Here is a 24,449-nt window from a genome sequence, read left to right as displayed (position 1 = left end):
TTTTGTAGGAATGAAAAGGGCGAATAAATTCATTAACGTTAGATTCTTGAAACCCCTAAGGCTACACAGGGTCACAAGAATAGCATGCAAGGTTCAGTAAAACCTTCTTGCCTCGATCCACTTACCGCGCGTAATTGACCGCCTCTAGTATGAGATCATGTAGTTTGTAAATCATTTTAAGCAGTCTGAGGTGTGACCACTGGCACCGGATTTTCAAACTCAAACATTTTTTTTTTAAAAATCAAAAAAATCTTATAATTGCTTACTAAAAATTATAATACCGAATATCTAAAAAAATATTGAAAAATATTTATTTTTTTTCAAATATGTACTGTATAATATACTAACATGGTATTGAACGCTTCTCTACCCGGGTCACGTAATCATCTTATTACTCAGTTCAAAAGAACTTCTGCAGATTGACAGTCATCGCAATCTAAGGACATGATATCCATCTTCAAAATAATCAACCTTAACCCGCGAAGAAATTCGCCGGTCATACGATTTTTTTGACTTTATTCCCATTTTTCTGTTTTCCTGGATTTTCTACCACCCTTGACTTCCGGTTTCAGAGTAAGGTTTTATAACGGCTCATTTCATTGGTCCATGAACTCCGCGAGACATTTCGCGTATAAGTGTCAACAACTGTAATATTTGGACCGAAAGTGTTAGTCACAGAGAAGTCTTTGACATTAAATTCCGCATTGATTGACTTGAGCGTGCTAATTTCGAGTCAGACCGGTTCTGGAATTACACATACAATCAAAGTCGAATATGAAATTGCATGAGACAACGGAAAGTGGCTTAATATGCACCACAGGATTGACTTGTTTCCTTGACAGCGATCTGATTGCAAAAACGTTTCACAGGTAAGAGGTGCAAAATGTTTTATTTATAAAAAAGAGCTGTTTACAATACGCCGTGTTAAATAATAATCTATATAATTGTAGAAACATGCATGTATTTTGTGTGTATACATGCGTTTGGTTCATTAACACATGTATATTTATTAAGTAACATTATATTTATTTATATATTATACTAATTTTCTTTTTTTTGTGGAATTGTGGAATATATTTTTAAATGACATATATTCACTATTTTGGCAAAATAAAAAAAATAAAAATAAAATATTGATAATAAAAAATAAAAAATAAATGTATTACTGTATCCATGCAGGCAATGTGATGAACACCTTTGATTAATTCATTTTGTAGTTTAACTTAATGATTTGTTTTTATACATGCGTACAGAAATGAGTGCCATCTCAATTTCCTTTGCAATTGCCAAAATGCTCTTAAAGGGACTTGGTCATGTTTTTTGGTAAAAAATTTAATTTCCTGAAACTGAAAATGATTAATATTATTATGCTTACATTTACCTGTATCACAATCACATGTATATATATATATTTCAAAGTTTGATATCATAATTGTAGAAAAAAATTAGGAAAAAGTACAAACCACTCAACTATACAGGCACATACCCCAGCTTTTGCTGAAAAGTTGAATATCAATAAATATTTTCAAAACATTTATTATAATGCAGATGCTACAAGTCCATGTGCACATTGTGCATTAATTAATAGATTTAAAATGAATGTACAGTTGTAGCTAGGTTAAAATAAACCTTTAAAATCAGTTTTTTATATCTTTGCAGGGAAGTGATGGATGGCAACACCGGTATCTGTGACTGTCATATGTATTGAAGTGTAGGCTTGTGGGCTGCAGTTCCACAGAGTGAGACACACCGGCACTATCTCCTATCCCACCGCCTAGATCTGGACTCAGTGGAGATGTTACATTGCGCTGTTAACAGTTTTAACATGATATCGCTACAACCTGGAAACAATGACTTATATAATGACAATTTGCTGTCTTTATCTTTGCAAGAGTTGGGATTTTGTCCAGCTTTGTGTACTTTCTCAGTAAAAGATACTTACAGTTGCTGAAATAGTATCTTTAGAAATGCATGAAATGTTATTTAGGAATATTGCTTTGTAGGTATATACATGTATGTATTTCACCTCAGCTCAATATAGGGATAGTAAATGTTTAGTTTCTCAGACCATTTTGTAACATTTTAGTAGGGAGCACATAATGCTATTGTTTTTACAGGATAATTGCTTTCAATTTGTTTTACCAGTTTGGCTTTAGAGCTGCACTCTCACAGTTTGACACTGATATGAAACGTTTGGAGGGTTTTGTCTCAGAACATGCTCATGTTGGCATTAAAGCCTTCAATTCAGTTATCAAAATAAAGGTAACTTACAATAGAACAAATCTCATTTGTAAGAAAGAACCCCAAAATCTAAAAAATAAATAAATAATTAATAATGCTTTTTACTATAAAACATAAATTTTCTAACATAAAAATGAAAAACTACATTCAAATATTACCATAAAACATCCAATTTCTGACAAAAACATGAAAAACTACATTCAAATCTTTTGTTAGCAGTCTTATATCACTGTTTTCCAGACATTCACTCTGTAAAAGTGCAGCTTTAAATTACTATAGAGCAAAAGCAAAATCATTTGAAGATCCATGCTTTAAAAGAGGCGCCCTTTAAAGTAGGAAGTGTTACCAATGCTTTTCAGCAAAATAAAGCATTTTTTAAACTTCTTAAATGAATAAACTCCATTATAGAGCTCTATTGGAACTAATAGTGATGTATTGACTTTTAAATTAGCTATATTGGAACTTTGAGTGATTTGTTATCTTTTTAACTAGTTTTTATCAATAAGGAAATTAATTATTTTGCTCTCTCTATAAATTGTGACCAAGTCAGAAGTCACTATAACCATTTCATGTTTGTTGTTAATGTAGTTGTGTTGTAATATTGCTTAAACTTATATTGCAAGATTTGTCTAATAAAACATATATATATATATAATAATTTGCTTGATTGTGATGAAAGTTGATAACTTAACAGCCAAGTCTGTTTGGCAGGTAGAAACCCGGCGCGTAGCTGCCTATAAGCGAAATACACGGCTGAATCCGCATGATTCTGACAAAAAAATAAAACAGTTTAGCCAAAGATACAAAATTACTATGTTTTTTTGAGTACATGATGTAACAGACATTGTCATCGAGTATGTAATTATACAGTTCAATGGCTAAAAGGACAGACAATTAGACTTCTGTAAGACAATCTGAGTGTTGTTCACATTATCAAACCTTATTTGTTTGCTATTTTATAGAAAAGATCTGCCGAGAAAATAAATTTGTTGGTTTATTATCCTTAAACTGTCAATTGACAAGTACTAAAGGACCTAAGAACGACAAGAATACACCAGATTGCTCCATTGTTTTCAAAATATTCATACCCCCCCCCCCCCCAGCACAATCATGAATCCACATACATAGAGGGCTAGATACGCCCCTGGAAATCAGTACTGTGTACGTTCAAGAGCCTCATCACAATGTTCCATTTGTCACCAGGTTGGATATAACCAAATAACTCTTGGATTGGAGGCAGACATCTTAATCCAGCAAACCAGTCTCTCACCCTTCTTGACTAGTACATTGGAAACGTTATCAGAAGATAAATCTCTAGAAAAAAATATCCAATTATAGGAATATGTATTTATTTTAATTTTATTTATTATATTTTAAAAAAGAAATAATATATATATTTTTCTTTTATTTATTTTTTTTTTTGGGGGGGGAGGGTGCGCCAGGTGCGTTTCCCGATAGCTGTTAGTGGTTAGTAACTCAAATACCAAGTACAACAAAGTTTCTTCATTATATTTATCGATTTTACTTCGTTTCGAACGGTAAGAATTTAGCAATACAGTGAACTCGTAAATAGGAAATGTATTGTTATGTTGAGTGCAGAGTGACCGTTGTTTTCTGTTATAAATATGCCTTAATCTGTATAATCATTGCAAATTCATATTTCATGTGGACTTTTATTCATGATTTGCTTGATAACGGAGAAGAAGGGCCAAAATGTTAGAGTTTCAATTTGTTAACTATTTGAGATTTAAATACGCCGCCTTTTCATTCGACCAATCAAATCACATGTTACAAACTGAGCGAAAAACAACAACAAACCGGAAGTCAAGGGTGGTAGAAAATCCAGGAAAACAGAAAAATGGGAATAAAGTCAAAAAAATCGTATGACCGGCGAATTTTCTTCGCGGGTTAAGGTTAATTATTTTGAAGATGGATATCATGTCCTTAGATTTCAATATTTTTTTACATATTCGGTATTATAATTTTTAGTAAGCAATTATAAGATTTTTTTTGATTTTTAAAAAAAAAATGTTTGAGTTTGAAAATCCGGTGCCAGTGGGTGTGACGTCTTGTTAAAGACAAATTTAAAAGTCGAGTCTTAAATTAAGGTTTTGTCGTCAGTTGTATCGTGCAAAATTTGAACAGGATATATTTCTTAATTCCGAAGCGTTCATAAACGTTAAATTAAACTTGGTGATTGTGGACGCTATGGATAAACATTATTTTAAGCATTATTTAAACGAAATATGCATTTTGTTTTGTGATGTTTGCATTGTCTTTCCCTTGCTAACATGGATATCCTTCTTGGCTTACAAGGAGATTACATTTGCTTATGTGTTAATTGTCATGCCCTTCAAAACATGGATATCCTCCTACACGGTGATTAAACTTGCTGACGTGATAAATGTCATTTGTGTACTTATACACTTTAAGAAAATTATATTGGAACGGCTGATGAAAACACTGCGCCATATAAATAATTATAATTATTATATATAACGTGTTTCCGGTCCGGATAGGAAGACGGTGACGATGCTTACCGAGTTAACAAGAACGATTTTTAGTCCAGAAAGAAAACACATTGATATTTGTTCTTGTATACTTTCGTGGAAAGATTTACTAAAATACAGTTTGTGCGACGTTTACTGACGTTTACAGGGTAATATTTTACCGGCGGTAATTTTTCTGGTAAATTGGCGGTAAGCAATTGTATAAAACAAAATTAAGATTTTACCAAGCTATTTACCGCGGTAATATTTACCCTCCTCCAAGAGGTGGGTAAATGGATTTACCGTCTCAGTTATCAGAATCAAGATGGCCGACCAGACATAAACAAACGCTCGATTCACAACTCATTTTGTCGATTTTAAAGACAAATTGAAACTTCGTGAATAGAAAACTATTCCATTACAGAGGTAAGAAATCGCCTATAGCCACTGTGTGAACAAATTAATGCATTAAAAATATTACCACGAACAAATTTCATGTACAAAAACACTGGCACAAGAAATCTGAAGTTTAAGAATTTACCTTGTTTCGAGTTCAAATAATTCCAAAATCTTTCAAAATTTAATGCAATGGTTCGAGACCAAGACTTGATTGCAGGTCTCGACCTTACTTTGTTGAAATGTATCCCACTTTGCACATATTTTGAGTAGTTTGCACATTAATATGTACAGTCAAATTGAACCGCCTGTAAACATTGAACACTAAACACTAATACACATCCATATTGAACACTAACTGACAGATATGACGTCATTTTCTATGAAAAATACCACAGTCTATAGTCTATTTCTACAGTTTTCTTTTATATGGGGTGATTGCTAACCAAATACTGTAGAGTGCCTTGATAATATTTATAAAGGTTTACTGTATATTTGCTAAAACCAACAGCAGTGGTATGACAACATACCCAAGTATATACTTTTTAATTTGTTTAAAGGTATATAAATTATACTGTTACATATACAGTTCTGTGATTAACACTTTTATGTTCAATTGTACACAACCATTTCATAATTATGATAATGAATATAAATAATCATTTTACGCTTTTCATCAGCGAAATTCAGCAGAGCCAGTGTGATGTTAGAACATATAACAGACACATGATTAAAGACACCAAGCGCAGTGAGCCTGAGGTAATAATACTCAAGATGTTTGCTTTTTCTGTAAATTAACAGTATACTGTCATTTAAGTGAAAGCAAAATACTAATAACTGGTTTGTTTATTGTGAAATCCATCATCTCTTACCAACGCTCTTGTTAACTTACCTTTCAAATTTATAGAAACATTGGCCTCTAGGGAACGCCGTCACGCCCCCCCCCCTCATATTTCCATATCCGCGCCCAATATTCATTAATCAGCCATTTAAGATATGAAGCTGATTTTCACAGACAACATATAATTTTAATGATTACAAAATAATTTTACTTTTCTTTAGATTGCTACCAGTGGAGGACCAAGGCTATATGACAAATATGCTGTCAAGAAAATGAACTTCATGGAGCCGATAGTGAATTATAATTATGCTGTTTAACATTGCTGATTCTGGTTATTGGTATTATCGACATAGGAATTGACTTTGATTTTGAATTTAAGACCATTTATAGTTTAATGAAAATAGAGAATAAATGTTTCACTCCTTGTATATTGACTTTTAATAATGCTCATGTAAAATAGAAATATGGTGAATATATGAGTAAATACTTCTAACACTTAAATTTGACATCAACAATGGGACAGCTTAGTTTTTAAATGGTTAAAGAGTATTACAAAATAGTGCTGACAATAACGAAAGAGATCATGTTTCATTCTATTTTAAACAGAAACAGTTAAGACATAAATAAGCAGACACTAAAAATAATTTCTTTATTATAATTTTAAATGATAGCACTTTTAGTGCCAAGATGAGGTTACTACAAGCCTATTGTAGGAACATAATTATACAAACATATATATATGTTACAAACAAGATCAACGAAAAAGATTCAAGATCATTTGGTCATTAATAATAAACATAACTGATACATTATACAAATGTGGCATGGAGTTTAATAATCTTATGAATTTGCAAAGTGGTTGGATGCACCATTTAATAAATGGAATTCTTCAAGAAATGACATTTCACATAGGAGATATAGAAAAGATCAAGTACACTTATAATATGTGTCTGTATTGACACTAAAAGAATCAGTGGTGTTTGCTTACATATATTCTTAATTTCAGCAATAATTCAGTTTAAAATATAACAATGGACACCCAGCTTTAATTGACAAATACATGGAATACTAAAACAATGGTACATATTAGATTAAAGATATGAATTATTGATCACTTTAATGAGAATCAATTCTATGAAACTCAGTGCATCATTTCTATGACAAGTCGAAACTGACTATAAATTCCTTAGGTGTCAGCGTGAGAAAATCGGACGATGCCATTAAATTTTATACAGAGATATTTTTTTTGTATTTTGTGTAAGCAAGTATAATTTCTTGTCAGTTAATTTCTGTTTTTATATTATTCAGACATATTGTGTCATTATGACTTGCATATCAATGCAATAATGTTCGCATTTATCGCGGTATTCTTTGACTGTTCTGTATAGAATAAACAGTAACACCCCTGAATTCAGAATAAACCTACAGTACCCCTTGAAATGTTGCATGTGTTTTATTGATCAGCCACGGGAATAGCTTATAAATACTTTGTACTGTTTTGTTGAATATCTACCATGTAACTTGTTGGACTGATTTAATGAATTTTGTCATTAAACCTGCCTTTTAGATTATTTTTTTTTATAAAAATGGAATGTGGACGTAAAAAAGATACCTCCAATCTGACAGCTGTGCGGGAAAATGACGTCACTCTATTGCATTATGGGATATTTTGGGAAAATTTACCCTGGTAAATTTACCGCCTTGGTAATTTCTTTTATACAACGCATTTACCGCCATGGTTATATTACCACGGAGGTTTTATTTACCGAGGTAATTATTTACCATTGGTTATACAATTGGCTGCTGGTTGCCTTGCACTAAGTTGCACCTCGTATGATATGTTACAATATCTGTTAAGCACACACATATTTCATGATCCGTCTTTTGAGTTAAAAATAGTGTTTCAGACATGGTTACATACGATGCATGTAAATTAAAATAGAACTAATACGAAATATTATAGGTAAGAATAAGTTATCGAAATTACGGATCAAAACATTACCGAACCATATTTAACCAATTTAAAAATGCAATTTACAACTAAATAAAAGAAGGACAAACTTACCAACTTACCCCAGTGTTTATAGCTTATCAACTTGTTACGTTCAATTGTACTAATGTTCTGCTAAATGCACCGGAAATGCCGGTCTGGTGTGCAAGAAAAGAATACCCGCTATTTATTCACGTACTTGTTTAAATCATTAATCGCTGTTGAGTGCTTAACTGGTGAATTGACACGAGCGCGTAATAATGGAGATATAATCATGATGGCCTGCGTGATAAATTGTTACGCATCAAAACGTCGAACCATGCTCTCTACGTCATGTTAAATGTATACGTTCAATTTACTAAGTTAGAATATATAAGATCTATTCGGTTTTTGTGAGTTATATGAACTATGTTTTTAATGGTTATTTATATTGTTGTGCTGAAAATTCCATGAATCATCAGCCATTCTTGCTGAACGCGTTATTAACATTTACTATTTTAGTAACTAACTGGTACTTATCTTTAACCATAATGACGAACATTTGGAAAAGCCTACATGTTCTGAGTATCACGTGTACGGACAATGTCAACGTAACATTGCCTTCTAGTGTCATAAGGGAGCCTATTTTCAATTCTAAACGCATTGAATTATTACTGGTTCACTATGTTAATGACTAAATGCAAGCTGAACGCATCACTTGGTGCTTACTGATCGAATCGTTATCATTTAACTAAAGGAATCGTGTTAAGCACTGTCTGAGTTGTTCGGTTTGGATAACAGGACATTGTAAATGTATTATATAATCACGGAATCAATACACTGGAGTAGTACAGTAATCAAATCTTGCTGATTCAGTTTTGAAGTTTGGAAAACAAGTAGCAAAACACTGCCATGAATGGCTTATTTCAAGCAATATGTTGGATTATTGATTTATTTAAAGATAACAATAGGGGTCATCTGGCGGTCATGACCAACCTCTCTACCAAGTTTGGAGGCTAAATCATCCACTAGTTAGCCATAGGACATGTTGTTTTGTACCAACCGACCCACCAAAGGACCGACATGTGCAAAGCAATATACCTCATCTTTTCCAAGGGTGGTGGGGGGGGGGGGGGTGAGGATCATAATCAGTACTGATGCCTTATCACATTTTATACAAAGGTATATATTATTGTTAATGGTCTTTATGGCTGCGCGAGGTCAAGGTTTCAAATAATTCGAAACTGTGTTTCATCACTTGACCATATATTACTAGATACAAATCGTGATATCGAAACTGCATATTCCAAGGTGCTTCTTTTTTGAGAGGATGAACAAGGACTTCATTACATAGTCATTGTTGCTAGGATGTAATGTCCATGCAGTCATCGGTGACAAACAAACATACAATTAAAATTGCATTTGAGGAACATTTTTGCTTCATTACACATTTCCAAACACAATTGCTTTCATCGATGAACTTCCATTTGATAATGATTGTGTTAAGCATCAACCGACAATATATAGATATATGTTAATATGCTAAAGAAGAAAGAAACAATAAGGATTTGTCGACACGTGTAACGGGACAAATATGCGCAGTCTTACCATCTAAAACAACGTAACAATTAAACGTTTGCAAATTTTCTAGAACTGACTGTTCTAGATATAATAATAATTTCTGAAAGGAATGTCCCAATATTGGGAGTGTCTGCTATTGTTAAGCACATGATATTTAATTACAAAATATTTTTGAGGGTCTGGTCGGCCACAAGGTTAATAACCTATTCATCCTTGGACGTTAACAGCATTCGAAAAACGCTCATGAAACAAGAACAATAACGAGTAGAGGAATGTCACCAATATTAATCTAACTGCATACGACATTTTGGAAGCTTACCAATCCTCTACAATACTAATCCTCTGCTGAATATCGGTAATTCTATTTGCCTACGTATAATCAAAATATGTGGCAGTAAGTAACCCCACATGTCGTGTTCATCACAGACCCACATTTCTAGAAATGTCATAACAAGCTTAAGTAGATTATTTTATTCAGCCAAATGTCTTAATGTTGATTTAACTGTATAAAAATCGTGTTGTTTTTTCTGATAATTATTAAGGATATATCTTCAAAGACACAAAAGATACATGAAGTAAACTAAAATGAAAATATTGAGCTTAGGATAGTTATGTTATCAGGAAGATATTTCGATAAATAGGGGCCTGGTGCATTATAATAAACAAAATTAAAATAGGAAGAGCTGTGTTTGATTGTCAGGCCAATGATCACTTTGAAAAATCTTTGAAAATGATATCGACATGCGAAGGTAGTTGTTGATGATACTTCACAACTCTTTTTCATAAAGAAAGTGCAATGAACTTAAGAAAGGTGCGTTTTAAATCTTACATCACGAAACAAAATAAAATACACGTCTTGTCAGATTACATGCCAAAATGAAAAACAGAAGACACTTAACTGAATTAGACAACAGGTCGCAATATTTTAACGAGACTGTACAAGCAAATGTCTGTAATTGACACTCATTTACAAACCTCAATGGCATAATTATAACATCATCTTTGACGTTCAGCTCTCGAACAAAAAACAGATGAACTTCAATTTCAGTTTAGTTCTTCTAGTAACATGAAAAATAAGGCCGCGGAGGCGATAGTAAAAAACGAGTATTTTATGATACGAGAATTTGTTATCAGTCTTGAGTGAAAGGGGAAGTGTTTAACATTTCCATTAATCTGATTCTAGGAACATGCATCGAATGCATAACTGTTGTTTCTAACGGAAACTATTGTTTCTTCTGTTGACACCAATTCAAAGAAGAAAAATAATACCTGTCTAAGCATCTGGTGTCCTTACGAACCTTAAAAAAATAAAATTGACAATTACTTGCTAAATAAGTATTCATGTGGGTTTTTTTTAATATTAAACATTAATCGAATGGATAATATGAACAAAACCGGCAGGTTAATTAAATGTAATGTGTTTCAATAATTTATCATCTCCCCTTGTTAACCTTGTAAAATAGATTCAAATATTGAAAAAAGTCCGTGTGCTTCACCAGTTTATGAGTTTCGTTTCATCAGAGGCTTTTAAAAGTTTCCCCGTATTCATAGTGTCTGTTATTATAAAGTCCAGCCTTACAAAGAATTAATATCAATCATCTTAGCCAACCAGGTACACATGGTTTATACTTGATTATGTTATTACTGGACTTTTAAGACAATTAAGCTCTCAATGAATTATTGATATTACAGCAGGTTTCTTCATGTCGTGTAGAAGCAAGAAAATCGCCCGGCACTCACATTGCATGTTGTTATAGCGTGCATAAATACATGTACTGAAAGTATTCGCAGTCTGTACCTTATATGTCTATGATAATTAAGGAGAGGAAGTAGGTGTAAAGAATGAACCATTTTTGTCCTTTAGAACTCATATGTCACGCTGTCAAGGTTGCCAATTTTAAGACAAGCCCGAATACCGTAGCATTGAACGTGTTGTGAATCTAAATAAAATATGAGAGACAAGAATTCCTTATTGTGCGGTCAAGATCAATAGATCCTAGACCAAATCGAATAACAAAATACTTCAACAAACCAACAAGACACCATATTACTTTAACCAAGCAACATTCACAAATATATAAAGACATTGGCAGTTCTGAAAAGAGAATACAAACTATTTTACAAAAACTCAACATAATAAAGGTAAAGTGCAACAATATCTTTCGCATAGGTGTAAAGGTGATATATATTTGTATGGAATAGTTTGTTGTGTTAATATTTCAAGTCAGACAGTCATTGCAACGTGTATTTAATGTGTGTTTTTATTGTTACTGTAACAAGTGCTATTAATATGGTTAATTTAATTTTGGTTAATAAATTTATGTTAATTTAATATGATTCCCATTCAACTATATAAAAAACTATATAATGCCATACAATACTTTACTATGAAGTTCTAATTTTAATTAGTACCCTTAGAGAATGCAATATCAAAAATATACCCGCTCTTGTTAATAGTAAGACATATATATATAGTTTACATAACAACTAAGGAAAGTGTACAACATTTCAAATTATGTTGATACTCTGAACTATTTTTGTTTGTGTACGATATATCGAAAGTTAAAACTTAATTTGCACTACAACTTACGATACTGATTTTATTTTTTGTATTTTATCTTCAGGACAATGAACAATACAAAAGTGGTTTGGGAAGGCCAAACATTACTATGTTTTAGAATTTCACATTATACTTAGTTTTGAAGTACTTTATGTTTTCATAGTAAAACATACATCCTTTAGAACACAGGAGTTAGGCAAACTTAACGAAGGAAAAATTTGTCACAAATTTATTGATATTATTCTTGATATTTTACGGAAGTATCTTTCAAAACACAAATATGTGTTTATGTCTAAGCATTTTCAAGGCGATCCGAGCAGCACTTTTGTGTTGCTGTTTATTGTCAGATTTTTAAATAAGAAATATCTTTACGAAGGGAAAATAGTGCTAAACATCAAATTCCTGGAGTAAAAAATGCAAATGTCTTTCTGATATAAATGGTTTTGCACCTGAACCCATTCCTTATCTTGTGACAGTTTTGTAAGCACATGCAAAACACACTTAATGCTTGGATCAAAATCTGGTAAAATCTTCTTTTATTTGAATTCGCTAAGCTCTTAAAATATGTATTAAAACGTGCTATGGAAATAAAGATGATATGGAGTGGGAACCAATCCTATGGAACACCAGATTTCTCTTCAGTAAGCAATCAAATGGAATATGAGATCTGTTGATCTAAATGCAGATTTTAACAGTATAGTATGCTTAATACAGAATTTAATGCTTAAGCTCAACAAAAAAATTATTCCAATAAATGGACTGAACATAATTTTGTACAAATGTGGCATAACGCATAAATAGATTTTATGTTAAAATATCCATTAAAATCATCGAACTATGTGTGTCTGTTGAGTCGATATACATTAAACTAATTCAATACTGAAGAGCTTATTGTTCAAGTAACCATAGTCTAGTAACTAAAGTCTATTGATCTATTTGTTCAGTTTTACATTTTTCATTTTTCGTTTTGTCATGCTTTTCTGTGCATTAAAACGTATATACACACATATATTCAGAATAAGTCGAATGAGGGTAAAACAGCATAAGTTAAAACACTTAATACGTGAATGAAAAATCATGACATGAATTGATATAAAACATATTAAACCAAGAGAGCACCAGTTTGTCAGAAACACGTTCAAGTGTAAATAGAACCTATCCGTCCCAACACCCGATGAGTAAACCAGAGAGTTAACAATCGAGAGGAGAATCTGATTTTCAGTATTCTACATTACCTCGCAGGCTCTTCCGGGATTGAGATTTACTAAATCTAACTTTGGAAAAAATGTTTGTTAACATAGGTGTCTACATTTATAAGGACAGATAGAAACAATATAGTGGATACACTAATCAGAATGAATTGACATAATAAGCTTTACATGCAATAATAACTGTATTATTTATAAGCGTCTTCCTTCGCCCTATAAATGTAGTGGCTTTATTATCGTTTATGTGCGTATGGCAAAGGTAAATAACGCATGATGAACGTCGAGTATAAATGGGAAACAAACGAATATGTTTGTAAATAACCATTTCAGCCGCTCGGCTAGCATTGCTTTATGACACACGTTATGCAGTAATTGTTTAACTATTTACAGAAATTAAAACGGCTCCTTTACAACATAGATTAAAGAAAGTTTAAAGTAATGTGTTAACGATATCTTACAATCTTAAAATTATCCAAATACTCCTGTCCATTGAAAGTTTTAAATTAGCATTCCTATAGAAACCGCGGGCCGCTTCTAATTATATTTTAGTCCTACCTCGGTCATCGAAGGTAACGGCGTGCTTAAAAAGAATTTGATTTTTTTTAAGTCCAAATAAAATTTAGTACCCCCGAAATGGCAAAGACCTTTAATCTTAAAATGGGGATTAAAAATAGAAAACTAACGGTGGTATATACATTGTTGTTGTACTGAAGAGGGCGATAAGTGTATATCCGAACGCTCTGTCAGTAGTAATGAAAATACCACCCTTCAAAATGATATATGCATAGTTTATACTTATAAAAGCTAGATTCTGGAAACTATTCAGGATTAAATAGTGTCTTAAGAAGAATATGCAAGGTTCAGTAATACCTCCTTTTATTTGTATGGATCCAATTACCGCGCGTAATTGACCGTCTCTCGTATGAGATCATGTTGTTTGTAAATCATTTTAAGCAGTCTTATGTGTGACGTCTTATTAAAGACAAATCTAAAAGACGAGTCTCAAATTAAGGTTCTGCGTTACGTGGATCGTGCATAATTTGAACAGGATATACTGCTTAATTCCGAAGGATTCAAAAACGTCTGATAGTAAACCGCCAATAAGCGTTAAATTAAACTTGCTGATTGTGAAGGCTTATGGATGAACATTGTTTTAATGCATCATTTAAATGAAAAATGCATTTGGTTGTGCGATGTTTGCATTGTCATTCACTTGCTAGCATGGATACTCTTCTTGCCATACAAGGAGATTAAAATGCTAACGTGATAATTGCCATTCTAAAAAACAGTTTTTGCCACGTTTACCGACGGCATGACACATAGTTATGTTATCTCATTGTTGACGTCACATAGTTATGTAATCTCATTGTTGACGTCATACATTTTCTCGCAAAAGTGCATGTTAAATAATTTAATGATTTCGTTTTCATAGAGTATATAATAAAATAATTAGAAATCGTGTGTTGTTGTGCATTACTCAGGTGGTATGGACTTTTCCAGCACTACAAACCAGAAATTGTCCAGAGCCCAAGAGTAATATTGCTCACATGTTGCCGGTCAATATCAAAGCCCGCCCCGATGGTTAGATGACATTGGGTTTAAAAATTTAATCAAACGAATGCATTTTCAGCTTTGAGCATTGGTCAATGATTAAGATATAAATTATTATTATAACTGACTCACATTTTTTCTTATCAAATATTTCAAAATATTTTATACGGTAAGGGAGCTTTTCTCTCGATTTTAAAGCTGTTAAATATTAGACAAATTATTTTTTTCTCTCAATTTTAAAGCTTTTAAATATTAGACAAATTATTCTTTTCTCTCAATTTTAAAGCTTTTAAATATTAAACAAATTATTTCATTGTTAAGGGTAGTTGTCAATTCGTTTAATATCAGTGACAATTTTTGTGCTAAATCAAATTGAAAAATATTTATACATGGTAATGGTGATTATTAGCTTACATGTATAACTCATTAGATTAGATTCGAAATGTTTCATTGAATAGTATATTTTCAATCAAAGTTATATGAAGCCAAAGCTTGGCTTAGGATACGATGCAAATTCATCGTACTAACCTTCAACTAAAATGTTGTGAAGCGTTTCCCGGTATAAACTGCGTAATGTGAAAGTGTGATTATTCTTCTTTGTTTAATGTCATTTGATAGATTAAAAAACAGAGTTCGTGAAAACGTGTTTGACCTAACCAAGATCATGTGAATGTTAACAGTATAGGACAATGGATTGTCATTAAAAATCCGGTTCAAGTTGAACCTTTCATTTTATATATAAGTGAATAAACTTGCGATTTATTCGTTCGAAGTTTAAATAAACTATTGCAAAATGTTAAACTGATGATCTCCCATGGGCTCCAAAATGTCTTGTTCAAACGGGAAACGGACAAACGGTGGTAAGATGTACTCAGTAACGCTATTATCTAATCCCAAAAAATAATAACCAACAAAAGGTAATGCAGTTCCAGTGTTCGGTTGAGCATATTCATAACTTTGTCATAACAGCTGACCGAGTACCGGAGATCACATCTTCTGACATTGTACTTATTAGCAATAAAGTACAAACGGTATTTTCCATTTGTTGAGTAAGCATAGCGAATAACACAAATTGCAACGTTATCACAAATCTGAATGTGCACTGCCCGTTGTAAGGATCAAATGGCCCTTGTCGACAAAATAATAATTGATTACCTTTTATGGGAGTGAGATTAGTTTAAATAACTAATTAAAGAAAATACTTTCAACAATTTTTAGTACGAGTGTATCGACAAGACTTTTGATACACCTACATTTCGAATTGCAGATAAGTATCGAATGCGGAAGTAATTGGTCGGGAAAACACTGAGAGGTTATTAATAAAGTGATATATAAATCAAAGCGCGAGGCGCTGAAAGACTATCTGCGGGCAAATATGTGAGAACTTCAGCAATAATTCCATTCAAGATGCACAGCTTATCACTTAAGGCGACGTATCCCCGTGTATTTAAAGTCACAATCAGAAGCGTAGGCAGACTTTACCGAATGTTACGCACTAAAGGGGGAGGGTGTGGGATGGGAAATGTCCCTGTAGCCGGTTTGGGATTCGGGGGGGGGGGGGTCTACCCAGTGGAAAACAATGGAAAATGGAACGAACATGTTGAGCTCTGAGTTGTATTTGGAGGGATAAATAGGTTCGAGGCCGCCGACTTTGTAGTTACCAAGTGATTGATTTCTGCTTAGAAAGCTATCTATCACAGGGAAGCAACGTTTTCTTTGGCTGCTCTTCCTTTTATTCTGATATCAATTTTTAGCTTAGCCCTCGCCTTTCATTTTTCAAATTAATGTTACGCTCATACGTAAGTGCGTAACGCTGGCTACGCCCCTGACAATGCATGCCCCTTTCAATCGCCTCTTAAGATGTTCAGTGCTTTGGTTAGATATCATACGTTATGCAAGTTTTATGAACATACTCGTTTTAGTTGTTTAAGGAAAATGATTTTATTTTTACGAATAACTTTAGCAATAATTCCTATCAAAATGCACAGCTTATCAGATGGTCGTTTTCCCGCGGTGAGGGCAAACTGTGGTCAGTTAATGTATGTAGAAACTATTTTTAGAAAATCAGTCTAGATTTCTTGATTATCGATAAGTGTTTGTAGAAATAATACTAGTGCTGTTATGAATGCTTCGCACACTTTAATTGTGTGTTTTACAGGTTAAATCCGAACTACTTTGTTTCATTAAAAGTATGCATAACTCACTTTCGTATCAGGGCAAGTGTGTTAGAATAAATTGAAAGGCTAATGTCCAAAACTATGCCAAGAATACACCGGAACGATGCTTTTACGCAAAAAAATGTAAACATCTTATTAGAAAAGTATACGCCAAAAATCATAGAATGAATAGTATTTTGTTATTGTATAGCAGGCAAATCATAGTATTTGAAGCATTAGCAACGCGAAACCTGGGATACAACTATTTTGATTTTCAGACAATCATTTTTGTTTCTTAACTCATAAAACACAGGGGAGTATCACGTGATCACTATAGTACATTGGCCGTACAAGATGGCGAATAATTCGACCGCATCAACACATAAACTTGGCGTTTACGGATGGTAAATATTAAGGTAAGATCTTTAGAATAGGCACAGAGTACTCGCATTGTAACACAGTTTACTCGCGTGTGTTTTGATTTTCGAAGGTTTGCTTAGTTTAAGCATGAAACTCGATACAGATTTTATTTATGTGAGTACATTGTCTGTATCAGTCTGATTTCCGTGTGTTTTAGCGCAAAAAGCAGGAGTATGAAACAAAAGTCTACAAAATATTGATTAAATTTGCAAATATTTACTTCGTTGTAAGTTTCAAGTGATAGTTCCGTGTTAAGCAAAAGTTCTGGACAATTTTCAAAGCGAGTACATTGTCCGTACAAAATATTTATGAGTACATTGTCCGTACGATTTTTTAATTAACCTATAAGTGACATTTACATTACTTTTTCTTTATTATGAAATATTTATTAGTGCATTGTCCGAACGATTTCATGCTTTAAGCATTTCTCATTAATAATTTTAAACTGTTCCCTTCTTTGTAGATTATGCTGCACTAAAATCTGTCCGGCCTACTTAAAACGCTTTCCAGACGAGTTCTGAAATGAGTCGGATTAATATTTCGTGTAAGTAAGCACTATTTTATCTGTTTATTATTAAATTTCTTCGATGTGTATTTTAATAGAAATATTTCCTATTATCATAAACCCCTTTACCTCTTTAAACATCTTTCGATGTGCAAAGCGAACGGAGAACACTTATTGTATGATATTAAATGTACTATGCATTTTAATTATAGTATAATATACATACAGTAAGAAAACAGTACAAAACATGCCCTAGTATTTAAAGTTTATAAATATATTATACCTCCATCCAATATGTCAAGTTATTGAAACGATGCTTAATTAAGAATAATTCCACCGTCTATGATTGGCATACTCATTTGTGTTGCTAATTTAATGTTTATCACGTATAAATCCATGCCACCTATTAAAATGATTTGTATTAGTTCGTCTGTTTGTGGATTGAGAGTCTGGCTGTTCGTTGACTGCGACTCCTTAAGAACCGGTTATATATTCAGCCAAACTTTGGTACACATATTGCACGATAAAGTATACACGTGTCCAACATCAACATTTATACTTCTACATTGTTTTATTTAAGTTCATTTTTCGACTTTGAAACAACATACGAGGGTTATCGTTCGCTCTTGTTTAGTAAAACGATGCATAGGCGTACAATGCTTTGCATTTTATTTCAGAATGCGACAGAAGAAGTCCACACTTTCGCTCAATAGACCCAAACAAAAACGAACTAGAAGAAATACCACTAAACTTGCATGCAGAATGATTTAAACCGCGAAACAGAAAGCGGAAAACATTTTTACCCAGCAATATTGTTTTCTCCAGCAAAATGTCATACACAAGTAATTCTCCAAAGAATGACACCAGTTCTATCTCCTTTGGAATCATCATTCCGTTCCCCTCTCTACAAGGTTTCGCCATCAAAATACAATTGAAATTGCCTGAACTGTAATACTGAGAATTAGAATCAATGTATAATATGTTAGTTTGACAATTTCATTGAAGTTATCGTTGTCGCTGTGCTGTCACGTGTATGTAAGACATTCGAAACCGTCAAAAAGTTTACGTGTGATGTCTTCTTTTTCACCACAAGCATAATAGTGCATTGCTTTTTTGATACATTCAGTTTGTGTTAACCGACGAATAGGTGAATAAAAAGAAACTATTATGTATTTATTTTGATTATATTCATCACAGGCTATCTATCACTATTTTGTAAATTTATAGTTGCACATTAACAGTTCATGGCACAAAACTTTTCTAGTGGTGTTGTAAAGTGGAATCAAATAACAATGTGAACAAAAAACTATATGCATAAATATGATCCTGTACAATAATGTGGCAAATATATGGCATTGCATGGCACCACATGAATAAACGTTAAATTTACTGCATCTAGATTATTATGCTCTTTAAAGTGCAATCCAATGTCTCTGCATTTTTGATTTGCTGCAGAACGGCTTTCCACAGCAAAGGTATGGCGCCTTTTTATCATGGATGTGCTCGTGTTCGTTTAGCCCCGATCTGCTTTTAAATACCTTCCCACAATGCCGGCACATCAATTCTTTTCTAGACTCCTGAAATTAATTTCAATTGGTTTATTACACATTTGCATGTTTATGATAGATGGTGGCAATGAATTTAAAAACACACCAAAAATACATTGGATTAACAAAAACGATCAGGCTTAGGCGAACCCCTCATGTCACCTTTCGCATATTGTGTCGATATGGCATGTGTCGTATTCATGACATACCTCATGTAAAATGAGTCACGCGCAACAACGCGCAACTTTTTTTTTTCATTTGTTGTATGGTTTATGAAAGATATATTACGCCATTCCAATCAATTTCCATTTGTTGTATGGTTTATGAAAGATATATTACGCCATTCCAATAAAGCACAATCAAATAATTATATATGTTTGCTAGACTTCTAATTAAAATTGACATAAATAATCGTTAAAAAAGGCTAGATTAAGCTACTTAAAAGCACTACGCTCTATGGCGTCAGTAAACAATGTCGCACGCGCTTTTGGTGTAATAGTACAAAAGTTCGTTTTAAACGTCATTTTCTCCACAAATTGATAAATTTACATAGGCTTAGGCGAACCCCTCATGTCACCTTTCGCATATTGTGTCGATATGGCATGTGTCGTATTCATGACATACCTCATGTAAAATGAGTCACGCGCAACAACGCGCAACTTTTTTTTTCCATTTGTTGTATGGTTTATGAAAGATATATTACGCCATTCCAATCAATTTCCATTTGTTGTATGGTTTATGAAAGATATATTACGCCATTCCAATAAAGCACAATCAAATAATTATATATGTTTGCTAGACTTCTAATTAAAATTGACATAAATAATCGTTAAAAAAGGCTAGATTAAGCTACTTAAAAGCACTGCGCTCTATGGCGTCAGTAAACAATGTCGCACGCGCTTTTGGTGTAATAGTACAAAAGTTCGTTTTAAACGTCATTTTCTCCACAAATTGATAAATTTACATATGCAAGAAAAAGATAAAATCATGTTTTTCCGGTCCAGATTAAAAAATCCGACCCTCGGACAAGCTGCGAGACCGGTAACTCGGCAAGCCTCGTTACCGGCTAACGCACGTGCCCTCGGGTCGCATTTTTCTGCAAACATATATATTTGATTGCGCTTTATTGAAATGGCAAAATATATATTTCATAAACCATACAATAAATGAAATAAGAAGTGGCGCGTTGTTGCGCGTGGCTCATCTTACATGGGGTATGTAATGGGGTATTTCTGGTATAAACTTATCTTAAGAAATTGATTCCGACAATAAAAGCCTTTTTAATTTTTAAACAGGCATACGTATACGATGACATGTATATTTGAAACATTAACGTACCATTGTGATGAATGAATAGTGATCAGATCGTGAAATAATAAAGAACACATTTAAATATGATTATCAAACTTATTTGTTTTAAAGAAATCATTTCATAATGAAGAAAAATTAATGCAAATGTCACTTATAGGTTAATTAAAATATCGTACGGACAATGTACTCATAAATATTTTGTACGGACAATGTACTCGCTTTGAATATTGTCCAGAACTTTTGTTTAACGCGGAACTAACACTTGAAACTTACAACGAAGTAAACATTTGCAAATTTAATCAATATTTTGTAGACTTTTGTTTCATATTCCTGCTTTTTGCGCTAAACATACGGAAATCAGACTGATACGGACAATGTACTCACATAAATAAAATCTGTATCGAGTTTCATGCTTAAACTAAGCAAACCTTCGAAAATCAAAACACACGCGAGTAAACTGTGTTACAATGCGAGTACTCTGTGCCTATTCTAATATTTACCATCCGTAAACGCCAAGTTTATGTGTTGATGCGGTCGAATTATTCGCCATCTTGTACGGCCAATGTCCTATAGTGATCACGTGATACTCCCCTGTGTAAAAGTTATATCAGAAATACACCCTTACAAATGCGTGCTTCATGGCCACACCAGGTTATAATAACAAACCCTGAAGGCGATGGTACACTTGCGGTCGGTAATAATTTCTAAAGCATCTTTGGCTAAACTCAGAGTAAATATCAATATGTTAACTTCCTTCCAGAGCGTCTATTATCTTGACCCAAACTTATCTGATAAATATAACGTTCTATAAATAGTCATATTCCGCTAAAATTAAAACGCCGGAATACAGAAATACAGCGCGGAAATAACCGAACAAGCAAGAACTCGTACTCGGATAATCTATTTTTATGGTTTCGACATCATTCTGCTACTAAACATAGAGCGCATTGAGATAAAAAAAATGGGTTAAAACGACATGAATAGAAGTATTTCTTTGGAGTTTGCGGTCTTAAGACTACCTGCGCGCAAGCGCAGATAGTCTAAAAATCATGTCCTACGAATGTTCCACCATCGGGCCCAGCTTACCGCTTTAACTTTGTAACTCGAAAATTTAAAATTAAGAAAACACAATTTCTTTATTAATTTAGAATATATTTGCAGCAAACAACATTGAGGATCAAGGCAACCAGAATAACAAATCTGTCGACTTACCCCAATATGTATCGCTTAACAACTTGTTACGTTTAATTGTAATTATGTCGGACTAAATGCACCGGAAATGTCGGTCTGGTTTGCAAATAAAGAATGTCTGATACAGTTTACTCCAAGAACAATTACCATGCTATTTATTTATGTACCATCTTTAGAATTAAATTGCTGTTGTGTCGTTAACAAGCGAATTAACAAGAGCGTTTAGTAATGGAAATAAAATTCAAAAATCGTAATGGCATGAGTGATAGATATATCGTTAAGCATCTTTAGGTTACACACCACCATTGTTTTTCCCTATATAATTCAATGTAAAATTATAATATTTAGACAACATTTAAAGGCATTTCGAGCGGATGCAGGCTATGATAACCACATATATTCTTAAAGTACAAGCTTTAAATTACATTTTAAGCCAATAAAAAAGGGTGGTCAAGTTATTTCTAAGAAAAATCACTCCACTTGAAAAAGAAACTCTAAAAATTGCACCGTCCGCCATGACAGTTCTTCCAAATGACCTTTCAACTATAGGGCAGCGGTTTATGCTTTAATCTCTACTCTAAATGATAAATCAAGCAAGAATAGATACTTAAGGTATAAAAGTTTCAGGAATAATGATAGTTTTGATTTACAGTGTATTGAGCATGTGAAAACATGTCTATCAATCATAAGAACATTTTTTTATTGAGAATTTTCCACACAACGGAAGTACATATGACGTAATGGTGACGTCATTCCTAAACAACAAACTATGATCTCTTCATCACGTTAAATGTACACGTCAAATCTACTAAGTTCTTTGAATATATAACGACTTTTCGGTTTTGTTATTTGAGCTATGTTTTTTTACGGTTATCAAATGTTAGTGCTAAGAATTCCATGAAACATTAAATATTCTTCCTGAACGCGTCAGTTACATTTACAAACTTGTAACTACCTTTAGTCTATCATGTACAAAACTTATCGTTTATCATAATATTTACAATTACTTACATGTGCTGAATATCACTTGTAAGGAAAATGTCAACGTACGAGTTCCCTCTCGTGTCATTTAGCAGCCTATGTTCTGTTCTTTAAACATATCATTATCACCGATTAACTTTATTAAAGCTAAATGCAATCTGAATGAATCACTGGAGGTTAACTGATCAAATCGTATTTATATAACTTAACGAATCGTGTAATGCACTGTCTTAGGGCGTTTTTGTTAGTTATAAACTGGTTTCGGTTTTAGTTCGGTTTCACGAACTGTGCATTTGTTGTTACAGTTTCAAATAAAACCAAAACCAGTTTTATCGGGGTTTTTTAACGAAAACCGAAACCGGTTTTCGAAACTATTGAAACCCCTACCGGAGGCGGTTTCATCGGTTCGTTTAATCCGAAAACTAGTTTACATAACGGAAAGCGATCAACCACGTTTGCTGAAACTCAATCCTTTTGATAACAATGCCTTACAATGGGCAAATGAGCTAAATGATAAAGGTTATATTTATAATTGGAAATAATGGCTACATGCAGTAGCTCCGCCATGTTGTTTAAACTGTACACAAAACCAAGCATTTGTTACTTCAAGCCAAACTATCAAAACCGAGTTCGAAACTGCTGAAACCATTGACACCAAAACTGAAACTGGTTTTGTATCAACAAAAACGCCCTTAGTCACAGGTGCTCGTCACATTGCCTGGATACAGTAATACATTCTTTTTTATATTTTTTTATTTATTTTTTATTTTATTTTTATTTTTACTATTTATTTATTTCGATCAAAATAGTGAATACATGTCATTTAAAAAATTATTCCACAATTTTTCATGAAAGAAAATTAGTACAATATATAAATAAATATGGTGAACTTGTGCAAAAACTCATCAATTCCAAACGGACCTAATCAATAGAGCATAGTTCCTAAAATAATTGAGATAATCTTATAATTTTTACTGTTCTGATAAGGCAAGATTTCTATCTACAAGAAAAATATAACTTATATGCTAGAAAGATTGACTTTTACGGCATATTCAAACAAAATTCACCGACCAGAAGCTGATATTTGCCATTACGAAAGAACCGGGAGATTGAAAAACAGCGGATTTCCCCCCTAAAACATAAATAACAGGGGTCATCTCGTGGTCTTGACCAACCTCTCTACCAAGTTTGTAGGCTGAATCATCCTTTTGTAATCAATCGGACACATTGTTTTGTGTTCAAGGCCACCACAGCCGTGGTTTTTGACCTCAAAATTAATACAGGTTACCCGCTATCGAAAACAAACCTCCCATTCATGTTTGAGGACAGTGAATTTAAGCATATTCTAGTTATCAATAAGTACCAACCGACCGACCTACGTACCGACATATGCAAAGCAAATTATCTCCACTTCACCAATTGGGAGGAAAGGAGCATAATCAGCAATGATGCCTTATCGCATATCAAAGGTATGTTGTATTGTTAATGGACTGTGTTCACTA

This window comes from Mya arenaria, chromosome 4 (genome assembly GCF_026914265.1).
Source record: "Mya arenaria isolate MELC-2E11 chromosome 4, ASM2691426v1".
In the NCBI taxonomy this organism is placed as follows: domain Eukaryota; kingdom Metazoa; phylum Mollusca; class Bivalvia; order Myida; family Myidae; genus Mya; species Mya arenaria.
The sequence above is the reverse complement of the archived record's forward strand: the minus strand, read 5'-3'. Positions refer to the sequence as shown.